We start from the raw sequence: 13,872 nt of genomic DNA, 5'->3' as shown, positions 1-13,872 counted from the left end.
GCAGAGCCGTCTTAGATAAGCTGCCTGGCTCCGCTTCCACCAGAGGAGAGTTGCTCTGACGTGCTCGCTGGAAGCAGATCGGGATGACGAAGTGCTGTCGCGGACTCCTGGGCCTTGAGCGGCGAGTTGGGGCGGTTCACAGCGGCAGCGGCAGCAAGGAGACGGCAATCACTCGTGCACCTTTCAGGCACCGGTGATCGGAGGGAGAGTTGGCGTTCAGAACAGGCAAGGCAGGTGTCACTCCCCTGACCAACCTCTCAGTTAACAAAGGTAGTTTGTTGTGGGGGAACTGGGTGGTGATGCCGCCCAAGCTAAGGGTGAGAGTTTTGGAAGCGCTTCACGATGGTCATCCAGGTATAGTCCACATGAAGGCTCTGGCAAGGAGCTATGTCTGGTGGCCCAAGTTAGATGCTGACATCAAGGACTGGGTCCGGCACTGTATGACTTACCAACAATCGAGACCTGACCCGCCTCAAGCCTCGGTCCAGCACTGGGACCACTTACACATTGATTTTGCTGGGCTGTTTCAAGGCCAAATGTTTTTAATTTTGGTTGATTCCTTTTCCAAATGGCTTGAGGTTACTCGTATGCAGTCTACAACGTCGCAGGCTGTAATTAATGTGTTGCGCCAGGTTTTTGCAACCATGGTATGCCGGACGTTCTTGTGTCTGATAACGGCCCACAATTTACATCTTCAGAGATTGAAAAGTTTATGTCTGATAATGTAATCAAGCATGTAATGTCTGCTCCGTTCCATCCGGCCACAAACGTCCAGGCCGAACGGATGGTTCGGACGACAAAGGAGGCTCTGAAGAAGTTGGGTCCTGGGGACTGGGGGCAGAAGCTAGCCTCCTTCCTTTTGCAGCAGCATATTACAGCCTGCACCGCAACGGGAAGGAGCCCAGCTGAGCTTCTGATGGGTCATAGACTCACAACGCTTCTGGACAGGCTCCATCCGGACCTGACAGAATCTAAACCCCCCAGAGCTGAAGTCCAGGAATAGCCGCACACGTTCAAACAAGGAGATAAGGTTTTCGCGCAGAATTACACTGAGGGTCACTTATGGCTTCCCGCCATAATCTCTGACATTCTGGGTACCCGTATGTACGTGGCACAGCTTGCAGACGGAAGGAAACTGCAGCGCCACGTAGATCAGCTCAGGCATAGGTGGGCTGACTCCAGTCTTGAGTCCAGCACCGAATCTGACTTGACCCCTCACCCAGAAGGCAAGCAGCGAGGGCCTCCAGACACGGAGGTGAGTGTTGCAGAGCCCCCCATAGAGACAGAGTGTGGACTTAATTCCACTCTGGACAGTGACCCATTGGTAACCAGCCAGCCTGACTCACAGGACAGTGAGCCACCCCGGGCCTCTGCGGTCATTCCACCACCAGGACCTACATGGCAGTCAAGTCGAACAAGGCGTGCCCCCCCATCTGAAGGACTACTTATGTCCGGGTATTGTTCCATCTTAGGGGGAGGAATGTTGTGTCTTTACCATTGAAACACAATGTAAAGTTTAAAACCTCAGACAGATTGTAATCTGGAACAACACCATTGGCTGAAGCATGTTATGTGACCAATGAAATGTAAGAGTCTGTGCTGGAGGGAAGACAAATGATTGGTTGTTGTCTATGCAATGTGATTGGACGTTACCTATGTAAGGGCATGGCTACCCCAGTCCAGGAGTGTTTAAAAGGAGCTATGCTCCACTGTTTGTTGTCGTGTGTCGTCTGTTGCTGTGTGATCTTTTGGAAATTCTCGTTCTCAATAAAGCTGATTCACTTGTTACTTACTTCGTTGTTGAGTTGCATACTTAACAGGCAGGAGCCCACAAAGGAAGGGATCCCCTGCACCCACCTAAGCAATGGTACTAGGGATACCGTCTGCAGTCTGCACTCTATATATAGAGACAGGCCCTGTTGACGTCCACTATTTTAGATGGAACCCACTGTGAATGGCTTCCATAGTACCAAGCCCATACTGGTTCCTGAAGAGCGAAGGTACACAGATTCCTTTATTCTGTCAAAGCAGAATACAGCTCCTGTTCTTTTTTTAGACTGCAAGTCGCTTGCAATATCAGGGTGGCTATGATCTAGGTATGTCCTTCTGAAACAATGTCCCATAAGCAACTCAGCTGAGCTGGACTCAGTTGATGGGCAGGGTGTAACATGTGGTGCCAACAGGAATCTTGCCAATCTGGTAGTCCAGTCCCAAAAATTATCCCTTTCAGTGCATCTTTTGTAGTCTGTACCATTCGCTCTGCTTGCCCATTTGCCTGGGGTCTATGTGGTGCCACTGTGGTAGCCCTAATGAGATTTTTATTAGCAAAGTCTTGGAAAATTGCTGAGGTGAAAGCCATATTATTTGAAACAATTGTATCTGGGACTCTGTGAGTTGCAAAAAGTTGATAAAAAGCTCTGATGGCAGCATTTGAGGTTACAGCTGGGATGACGGCTACTTCAAGCCATTTTGAAACTGAATCAACAATAATTAGGAAAATTTTGCCCTGGAAGGGGCCAGCAAAGTCTATGTGGAGATGAGACCGAGCAGGGGTCATTTCGTAGAAAAAGAGGTGCAGGAGCTCATTAGCATAACCTATTAGCATCACTTATTTGCATATACCACACCCCCTGACATCACCGGAAGTGTGTCAGAAGGCAATACCCACCGCTCAGGCTCCACTGGACTGTTTTGGATTGCTAGCTATTGGGGGGGGGTACATGCAGATCTGCCCTCACAGAGAACGGAGAGCTTGTACCTGAATAAAACTTGGTCTTAAAGGTGCCACTGGACTGTTTTGGATTGCTAGCTACGGGGTGGGGGGGAATGCACAGATCTGCCCTCACAGAGGAGGGAGAACTTGTACCTGAAGGCGGGCCAGGGGGGGGCTCTGCAACTTACCTGGCTGCTTCTTGCTACTTGTGGCCCGACTGAGGGCTGCTGGGAGCGGGGGCAGGGCTTGTTGCATGTTCCCGCCCCCTGGGCGCCTTACTTCCGGAGCTCCGCTCCTGTGCACTCCTGCAGGAAATGACCCCTGAGACCAAGGCTTCTTTGGCCCAGTCTGCATCTAGCATTTCTCTGCTGTTATACCAAACCCACACTGGAACAGAAATTCCCATTTACATTGCATGCCACTTTCACTTTGATTGAGTGTCTCATTTTATGCTTTCACTTTGTTTGGTGGCTGTCTGCATAGATTTATGGCTGTTTTATGGCCATTTGGGGGTGACAGTGCAGTCAGTACAGTGTTGGCCTGGGGTAGTTGAATGTGGTTTTGGACTGCATCTTTTTCTGTTCCAGTGTGGGTTTGGTAAAACAACTGAGCAAATGCTAAATACAGATTGGGCCTTTGTCACTTCCCAAGGGAAAACTAGAACTTTTGGTGGATTGTGGCAGGTAGCTTGATTTATGTTGCATTCACTCACCCATTCAATATCAGCATCTAGTCCAGGCCACTACACATAACTTCTGGCCAGTGCCTTCATTTGCACCATACCTGGGTGTGCTGCATGTAGAGTTCTTACTATGACTTGGTGTCCTGCTTCTGGAATGAACACCCTGTTTCCCAATAATAGACAACACTTATGAGCTGACAGTTCATACTGATGGGATAAAAATTGCCTGAATACTTCAGCCAGTTTTTCTGTGGGCCTTCCATACCCAGTTGACAACACATGCCAAGATGGGATCTTTTGTTGTCATTCTAGCAATCTGTGCAGCCTGAAGAGGAGGTTCTGGCATGGATTCCATTGGTGGAGGAATGGCACAGTTGGGTATCTGCAGAAGTAGATGGATTAAGGCATCCATGTTTGCAATTTCTTTCCCTGATCTATAAATGAGATTATAATCATAAACATTCAGCATAATACTCCAATATTGCATATGGGGAGATAAAATGGGAGGTGTTAGTTTGTCTTTGGTGAAAAATCCAAGAAGTGGCTTGTGGTCTCAGATTTCAAAAGGTCAACTATATACAAAATTATGATTTTTTTTAAACTCCTGTCACAATAGCCAAAGCCTCTTTATCAATCTGAGCATAATTCCTATTAAATATTGAGACGAGGCAGCTCTTGTCATAACAACATGCTTCTTTATTGAACTTCCAAACCAAAGACACAGGCTTAACAGGAGCCAATTTATACTTGTAAAAACCATGCCCACCTTAAACAACAATCAATACTAAGTAGGCAGTCAGAATCCTTCATTTGCATGAACTATATACAGTGTAACTAATGACAGTGCAGCTATTGGGTTATAATAAACAAATATGATTGGTTGTTACCAATAACACAAACAATAGTCATGAAGGCTTTTGGAGCCTCGCTCAGACTCAAGCTCCACCAGTACATAACAGTTCCTTTCAGTTGAGGTCATTGTCCTAGAATAAAAAGCAATTGGTGCTTCTGTACCATCTGGTAGTACGTGACTGAGGACAGCCCCAACTCCAAATTGTGAGGCATTGCATGTAACGGACAGATATCTCTGTTCATCATAGTGAGCGAGTACAGAGTCAGAGGTCAACAATTTATTTACAGCCAGAAAAGCTTCTTTATGTTTGTGAGTCAACTTCTATTGAGCACCTTCATCTAACAGGTGATGAAAGGGTTCTGCTATAGTGGTTTTGTTTTTTAAGAAAGTGAGATAAAAAATTGGGAGTTCCAGAAATGCCTGAAGACCTTCCTTGCATTTTGGTCTAGGAGCATCATGTATTGCCTTTACCTTATCCTGTGTAGGGTGACTACCAGCTGCATCAATCAAGTTCTTCATCAATCTTTGGTCTCAGGGTGAAAAAAACATTCCAGGTGTTGTAAAAGTAGGTGTTATGGTAGGGTCCATTTGAAAAGTCACTGGTGGACCTTTCTATGCTCCTTATACCTGTGTGAATACACGTGGGTATTCCGATACCAGTTCTTCTAGTATAGCTGGACAGACACTATGTACTCTTTGAACACTGATTCCCAATGGTGTGAACCAGTTTCTTTCCAGCAGGCTTTTACGAATCCCTTTTGTAACTATCAAGGGTAATGTCTGTCTGACAGGTCCATAGCAAACATCTGCATCACAGCTTCCAAGGATATGAACAATCTATCCATTGTAGTCATGAAGGTGACATTTTGATCTGTGCAGTTTGGGAGAATGGTCCTGGAACAGCTGTGAAAATGTGTTTCTGTCTATGGTGGTGGATCCAGCCCCATTTCACACTTCTGAGCATTTATCTCTATAGTGGCAATCATTCCTGGGGATATCCTCTTGACAGCATACATTTGTTGAATGGAGTACAATGTTTGTAGTTCTTCCTCTTGGAAACTGTTGTGTACCCAGGGAGACCACGCATGCGGTCAGGCTCACACGTAGCCAGGAGGGCTGCGGGAGCTTCGCCTCCAGAGACAATAGGAGTTAAGGATCCAAAGGATTAGCCAACCGGCCAGCCTGGATCCTAAAAGGAACCAATACAGAATGATCGCTTGTAAATAAACCTATCCAGGATGTGGGTGTGTGTGTTGGATGTGGTTATGAACAAGAATATAAGCAGGCCGTGAGTCCCGCTAAAGCATCTCAAGTTCTCCTGTATATAATAAAGTATGAGCTGAAATCACTTCTCCATGCATCAGTCTCAGTACTTTATAGAAACCCTCCAAATTATGGGCAGTTTGAAGCCAGGTACCTTTCCCCTGCTGTCTTTGTTTCCTGGGATTAGCCCTTGACTGACATACTCTTTCTATGTGACCCCTTTCTTAGCAAGTGTGACACTCAGCATTCCTGAATCTGCATTCACTTCATTTATGTTGCCCTTCACAGCTTAAACATATAGATGCATTACTTGACTTACATGATCCCACTGATATAGATGTGAGCCTCTGTACTTGCTCTTCATCTGATTCCTGGGTTTGTTGTAGAATGTGTCAGTGGGGTGCCTGTTAACGAATTTCTCTGACATTACATGAAGTGGCTTCAGCTGCTAACGTTTGTTGCTGTGCTGCAGCAAAAGTCAGATTCTGTTCAGAGTGGAGGCACCACTGGATGGCCACATCCTTAACTCCACAGATGAGCCAATCTCATAACAAGCCTTCCAGAAGATCCCCAAATTTACAACATTCAGCAAGGTGACGGAGCTCTGCAATGTATTCAGTTATATTTTCACTGGTTTGCTGATCACACTTAAAAAAATAGAACCTCTGTAGAGTAACAGATGGCTTTGGGCAGAAATATGTCTTCAACAGAGCTATCAGTTCATCGTACGTTTTTGTACTTGGTGCAGCAGGTGCTGTCAGAGAACAAACAAAAGCAAACGTTTTTGCTCCATAGTCAATAAAATTGCACATTTTTGTTCTGCCCCTTCTATCTTATTAGCCTGTAGATAGTAACACAGCCTTTCTGCATAAAAGTCCCAAGAGGTGGGTTGACTTACATCAAATTCTTCTATATGGCCCAGTGCAGCCATTTCTGTAGTGAGTCAGCACTAATGTGGAAGGCAAGGAGCAAGCTAGTCTGGGGGTTTTAATAGCAGGGGGATCCCATCCTCATTGTTGCGTTTTGTGTAATGAAGCAAACAATAAACACCCAGTTCCATTTGGCTGAAGGCCCCTTTTATTATGTGGTCATCCAAAGGCCCCAGCTGCCTCTCTGTCTGGTTTCCTGCTCTGGATATATTCAAAGAAACTCTTATTGTTTAACTTGATGCTTTTAGCAATCCACTCCTCAAATTCTCTCTTTGCTTGCATAAGTATTAACTTACGCTTCTTTTGCCAGACGCCAGTGCTCCCTTTCACTTAGGTAGACCTTCCACTTTATATAAGAAGTATGTTTGCCTTTTATGGCTTCATTAACTTGGATTATTAACCATGAAGGCATTCTTTTAGACTTTGCAGTACCTTTTCTAACCTGGGTAATGCATTCTATCTGGGCTTCAATTAGTGTGGTTTTATGTAGCTTCCAAGTGTCTTGTAGGAATTTACTCTCTTGTGTTTCCCTTTCAGCTTCCTTTTAACCATTCCCCTCAAATTTTTAAAATTTCCTTTTGAAATCTAATGTTACTGTTTTGGACTTTAGCAGTAATTTTCCATTGATATGAATGTTGAACTTAATAGCATTGTAGTCACTGCTTCCAACTGGTGCAACAATATCTAAATCTCACTCCAGTTCTCAAGCCCCACTGAAAACCAAGTCCAAGACTACTACACCTCTGGTTGGCTCTGTGACAAACTGTTGTAATTAACAGTCTAGGGAATTTATTTCTACAGCATGATTCAAGTACACGTTTATCCACTTAATGTGAGGGTAGTTGAAGTCTGCCAGTATCACAACATTATCTGCTTTAGTCACCTCTGTTATTTCCTTCTGCATCTCAAGATCAGCCTCAAGGGTTTGAACAGGTGTGTGATACTACACCTCCACTTTTAAGTAACCCTTAGGGTCCAGTATTTCCACCCATACCTCTTCTCTCAGGGTATTCATTCCCCTAATGTTTGCTAGCATATTTGACTCTCTGTCCTCTTTGATATACAAAGCAAATTCTAGAATTAGACTATTTATAAACTCTAACATTTATATAATTTCTATTTTTGTGTAGAATAATTTGGAGAATTTGTGCAGTTACTATCCATGGCCCATTATACAAACATTTAGCAACTACAAAGCATACGAGGTAACACCAGTAAAAATTTCTTGTTATTTTTGAAATTTATTATTATGTATATTTAATATATACATTTGGTATTTAATAATCTGGCCTTTTTCTCTTTTTTTTGACAATTTTAGAAAGCAACACCTGGCTCTATAGAAAAAAATGTATACATTCATTTCTGGATGTCTGTTATTGTACAATAGGAATTTTGACCACTGAGGAAGGCCCGAAGGGGCCGAAACACGTATGGTCTATTGGTCAAAGGTTTTACCAATCAATTGGACATGTATAAATATCAGCTCTGAATGTAATGAGCTTTAAGAGTTGGATATTTGAACTATTTCTTTTAACCTTATGTATGTTTTATTTATGTGTACACCATATTAAATATTTGTATTTTTATAACAATTTATTTGTTAGCTTGATCCTCTTAAATCACAGCTACATTTTGGGTTGAGTTTCTTTCCTCCCCTATCTTTACCACAACCCCTATCTGTCCACAACCTTCACATCAGGCAGGCAAGTCACTATGTGATGAAAATACCTGTCAGAGACCCAGTTCTCTATATTCATAATAATCGAACCAATCAAGTACCAAATGTCAGCCTCCCCCCATCTCAGAATTGTATCCTCAGTACTATATGATATTGGTCAGTCTTATGAGAAAGGGATCCCATATAATGGATCATATCCCTCCTCCTCTGCTTGACACCTTCCATCCTCTCTCTAATTAGAGCAAACCACATGTGGAAAGGGGGGGGGATGACCCAAAGCAATAGGAACAAACAAATGACAAAAATGAGAATACAGAAGAGTATATTTGTGTTATCTCAGCATGCCCCCCCTTAATTTTTCTGTTAATGTGTTGGAAGAGACTCGGAGGATATAATTTCTTATTTCTGCCATTAGGTAATTTTCAGGGGAAGGTTGATCTGCTGAGTCTCATTATGTGGCACTGGAAAACGAGATGTACTTTTAGACCTTCACGTTATTTGAAAATCTCTTTTAAAGCAGAGGACTGACTTTCCTTAGGTGGTCTGGCAGTCTGCAGAATCTAGTAACCACAGTGAGGTGAATAATGGAAATCCCAAACTGAATCAATTGTGGCAACAGTTGTGAAATTCAGATGAAACTGATTTGGGGTGCTTCTTTTTTCTTTTGCATCCCTTCCTCACTATAATCAAACCTAGCCTCAGAGCATTGGGAGGATTGCAAAAGTGATTTTGAAATTAGTTGGTCAAAGGGTAGGATTTGGTAGTGGTTGATGAAAAGATGGGGTTTGGTGGATTTGGTGCAGTTTGGAGATGAAGGCTGGAGGATCAGAGGTAGGGAAAACAGAAATTGTGAGTGTGTACTCAATGCATGGAATTCTTGGACTTCAGGAAATAAGCATGTTCCCTTAAGGCTAGGGTTACTGCCTAGGAGAAGCTGGAGAGAGAGAGAGAGAGAGAGAGGGGAGAGAGAGAGATGGACAAGGCCTTCAGGGACTTACTAGAAGATTCACACTCCTGTGCTGACAGCTCCTCTACCCTAATGTATATGGTGGTTGCCAAATGCTACTATAATAGCATGATGACATGAGGCAATTAAATTAGAGGGCAGAAATCTGGCTGGAATAGCTTCCTAGGCTGGTTTGCCAGATCAGCTCTGTCCCCTTTCGAGTCTTGGCTATTAGCACCCAGTGATTCTGGCTTGATCTTTGGTTGTTGACACTGGTTGACCAGCCAGTTTTGCATTTTGACAGGCCAGTTCATATATTATTTATGCATTGAGTATAGAACCATACCTCAGATGTTGCCCCATCCAGATATGTTTCGTCCAATCTGTACACATGAAATCTCACTTACTTCCATCCACTGCAAGAAGGTGGGGTGATCCCTGTGAGTCCAATCTACTGAAATGCAAAATCCTTTGTTCAGAACCTAGTAGCCTTGTTTTCCTTTGCATCTGGACTTTCTTTGCATGTGGACTTCTGGACCTGTAGCTGAAGGCACAGGAATTGTGTAGAATACACAAATTCTCACCTCTTATTACAGGAAATCCCATCTCTCAACATATGTTTACTGTAAGTGACCTATAAAGGATTCTAGCCCATGGTTGTTCCCATAATGACTGGAGTAGTAAGACCTTCCACCATGTAGTTTCTCTACTAGTATGTTGTTTAGCATACCCAATAACGTTTATTATGCAAATTGCTTGGAATAACTCTTATGATGGGAATTCCTTGGATGATATGCTAACTATGTAAATCGTGACCAGCATGGGATTGATCATGATGCTGTAAGAAGCACATTACTTAAAGTATGTGTAAAAGGAGTACATTGATTGACATTATGTGGAATTTTTCTAAGCTTTTCTCAGTTTCCTTGAAGTCTACCTAAAAATGAAAAACCCAACTTTGGGTATATGCCCCCAGATTTGAAGTAGCACATGGGTAGCCATAGAGATCGAGATCCTTTGTTTATAGGTCTTTTGTATCTGGAGGCTAGTCTATATATTACTTTCATCATGTGGAGAAATAGAGATGTTGCCTCTGCATGACAACTTCTCTGTGTTGCCACCTGCCACCATGTCTGATCACAGAAGCGTTTTAAGTTTCATTAGATTTTCTTCCATATATATCGCTTCCATACTGGCAAGTAATCCACAATCTCTTTCAACTGGAAAGTGAAATTCCAATTTATTTGAAAAGAAAGAAATTCCGCTATGGAACACTGAACCCTTCACAGATGAAGAAAGCCTACAGTGAGTCAAGTTATTATCGTGTTATTTTTGCCTAAGGAGCTGAGAGAAGTATGTGAGTTCCAGGTGTCTAATTTAACATCTAATTGAAATCTTTTCAGAGGCTCTCTGGGAATAGAATTTGTGCTCTATTAAAGAACTGCCAGTTTCCTTAAGATTGCCCATATGATTTACGTGAACAGAGACACCTCTGAAGGGGGAATCATTTTCATTTGCAATCATCGCACGTTCAAATTAAAGGGGGAAAGAATCTAATGCTCATATTAATAACTAGAACATTTTGCTAGGGGCTGTTTTAGAAGTAAACGTGGTAAATAAAACACCCAAGTTGATAATTCCAAAAGGCTATTAAGCGTTGGTTGCTTTGTCGCATTATTTAATACATGTGCAAATAGAGGGAACTAAAAGCCTGGATCTGCCCCTCCTGACCCTTATTTTACATAACTGGGGGCTATCAGCAACTTTTGCTCTGTTATTTAAATTACACAGATAATGTTTTCTCTCCATATAGGACTGAACCTGTAAAATGCCGAAGGGATTAGCAGTTTACAGCTGGGAAAGTAACATTTAAGAAAAGAGGAGGAATAGCCAAAGGAAAAGCCAGAGTGGTGCAGCACAGTGTTGAACGTGGACTGTGAGCCCTGTGTTTAAATCCCCACTCAAACATGGGAGTAATATCCCAATGTTTTTTTGGTTTTTTACTCAAACAAAGCCGTCAAATCTGATCACAGCAGAGGAGGAGGGAAGGAATTGCTGAGGCATTTTCTTATGCCGTGTTTTTACAAAAAGTCACCTTCCCCCTTCTGCTTTGCCCTCTGCAGGAGAAAGGATACTCGATTCCCCTTTAATAAATCTGTTAATTCAATCAATTTCATTTGCTAGCATACTTTCTAGATTGTTTTTAATTATTTATACCTCTATCAGGTCCATAAAGTGGCTTACACCACTAAACATAAAACAAAATGGTAAGAAGGAGAAGCAATTAGAGGTTTTTAACCAGGTGTCTAAAGGTTATGAGAGAGCAAGCGAGACCAACTTTACTAGGGAAAGGGTTTTGCAGGCTCTCTTACATGTTATCATTTCCTGCATCTCCAGTGGTAGAAAATTTGGAGCATGATCTAAGTGCTATTCTTGATATGCCCTCCTCTAATTTATGCATTCTTCCAACTCATCACAGTGAGAAGTGTTATCTCAGAAATTATTCTCTCAAACACCTGCACATTAGATTAGCACTTAGCTCATCAGCCTGGATTACAATTCTCCTTGAATCGATTGCATTATGATGAATTTGACCATTGGTTTATCAGATTCATACCCAGTGACAAATCGGCCCTGGAAGCCATGTTCACTGCAATGTGCAAATGCCAAGCCCTGTACCTATATCCTAAAGACAAAGATGCTGACAACAATTTATGACAGCAATGAGTACAATGTGGAGGCACACGAAAGGGGGCAAGGTGACATCCCATCATTCTACGCATACGAAAAAGGCCCATCTCATTCAACTTCTGAGGGCCAGGCTACCCTGGAGACTGGAGGACATGCTGGCACATTTGATACGTTTTCAGTACCACATGGCTGGTGTCCAGACAGAAGATTCCATCAGAGATTTTGAAGGTGGCATGGAGGTGGATGCATCATTGCCAGCTGTCACTGGGCAGTTTAAAGATGTGGATGTGGGCAGCTGTTCAGATCAGCCCCATAGCCAGGATTTTTGTGGGAGGAGGTGCCAAGGGCACTAACTAAATTAAAATTACATAAAATTAAATTAATGGAGCAGGGGAGGGAGAGGGAGTGTGGGACAGGGAGAGAGAGAGGAGGAGGAGCTCCTTACCCCTACTGGCTTTCGGCTGGCACAGCGTGGCTTAAACTCTTCTTCCCCTCCACTGTGCCTGTGTTGCTAACATCATGTGATCTATCATGATCCTAGCAGCAAGATCCTCCCACACCCTCGACACAGGCAGACTGAAAGGGAGGGGAGGGAGAACTTAAGCTGCACCACAACACTACGCCAGCCCAAAGCGATTCTTTAACCCTCCTTACTTCTGCTCACCCCTCACCAGCTCTTCCTGCTGCTTCCTCCTGCTTCCTCCTACTACTGGGGTAAGATATGAGTGGAAGGAAGAAGGGTTACAGTAATCACTTCAGGCTGGGACAGCAATGTGATGCGCCTTAAGGAAAACCATAACTGAAAAAATTGGGAAAGATTGGGTGGGAGTATGCGGATTCGATGATAAGGGGTGCTGCAAATTCTATAGGGGCACCATGGGCCTGGTTCAGATGCTTCTTGCTGCTTTCATGAATGGGCTCTACAAGCCTGAAGATGTTTCCATGGGACTTGTCCTTTTCGGTAGTAATGGCCTAAACGCAGAGGTTTGGGCCTGTCAGTGCCTTTTGGAGATGTGCTTATAAAATGTGTTTGATATTGTGGGGTTGCTTACTTTTCTTTTTCTTAAAATTCAAGACAGTCGTAAGACCTGATGTGGATTAATCATGGCCTGTTAGTCCACAGCCTTTGATGAGAGTGCTGGAGATTAAGGAACAAAGTTATACTTAGAACAGAATTCTTGATTGTTCTAGAATTTCCCTCCCCCCCATATTTTTTTTAACTGCATCTCTACAGCCATGGAAACACGGCAGTGGCCTAGCTAGAACCGTGCAGCAGTGTGGGGCTGCAAATCCAAATGCATTGTGATCCCTTCCCCTTTCCACAGAAGTACCATGACCCCTTGAATGCTCTGGTCTGTCATGGCTTTAGCAATCCATTTGGCTTAGATGTGCCACCTCTACTGTCCCAGGGATGATAAACGTCTTGTGTCTTTGTTACAAATTATTATGTACTGGACTTGAGGCAGCTCTTTTGAAAAGTGATTTGTTTATTCAGCTCAGAACACAGCAGCAAACATACAGAACGACCCAACTATATACAATTTGAACCAAGGAAAACCACACCCCCTAGAACAATAATATCCAATCAATAATGAGTGTTTGGAACCAATAGGAATTGTTCCCACCGAATGTCAACTACTGTCCTGATTGGTCTGTCTCCCGACATCAACCAATCCTCTTGCAGATTTCAGGATACCAAGAGTCAATGGAGCTTGTGGCTGAAGCGCAGGCATTCTGTACTTACAAGTAACACAATACACAACACAAATGCAAACATAAAATGGTGTGTGTATGTGTGTGTGTGTGTGTGTGTGTATATATATATAAAAATCTAAAAAAAAAAGCAAGCCAAAAACACAAGCAACCTAGCAGGGTGGGGTGGTTATGAGAACAGGCCTGTATAATATGTACTAATTAAGGCATGAGGCATAGGAGATGAGTAACATTTGTTCAATCTACCAATTCTTCTTGCCTCTACAAGAATTGTCATCTACTGTACCTTTTGTAGTACTTCTGATCATCAGTCAAATTCAGGACCAAGTCCTATGATTTTCAATATGTTGTCGAAGGCTTTCACGGCCGTAGTTCATTAGTTGCTGTAGATTTTCCGGGTTATG

General features: G+C 43.1%; 1 pseudogene; it reads left to right on the top strand.

The window, feature by feature from the left end:
- The first annotated feature begins 1,102 nt into the window (after nt 1-1,102).
- Nucleotides 1,103-12,108, top strand: LOC107114926 (annotated as a pseudogene).
- The last annotated feature ends 1,764 nt before the right edge of the window (nt 12,109-13,872 follow it).

Source organism: Gekko japonicus, unplaced genomic scaffold, assembly GCF_001447785.1.
Source record: "Gekko japonicus isolate JY-2015 unplaced genomic scaffold, Gekko_japonicus_V1.1 scaffold2949, whole genome shotgun sequence".
Classification (NCBI taxonomy): Eukaryota; Metazoa; Chordata; class Lepidosauria; order Squamata; family Gekkonidae; genus Gekko; species Gekko japonicus.
The sequence above is the reverse complement of the archived record's forward strand: the minus strand, read 5'-3'. Positions and strand labels throughout refer to the sequence as shown.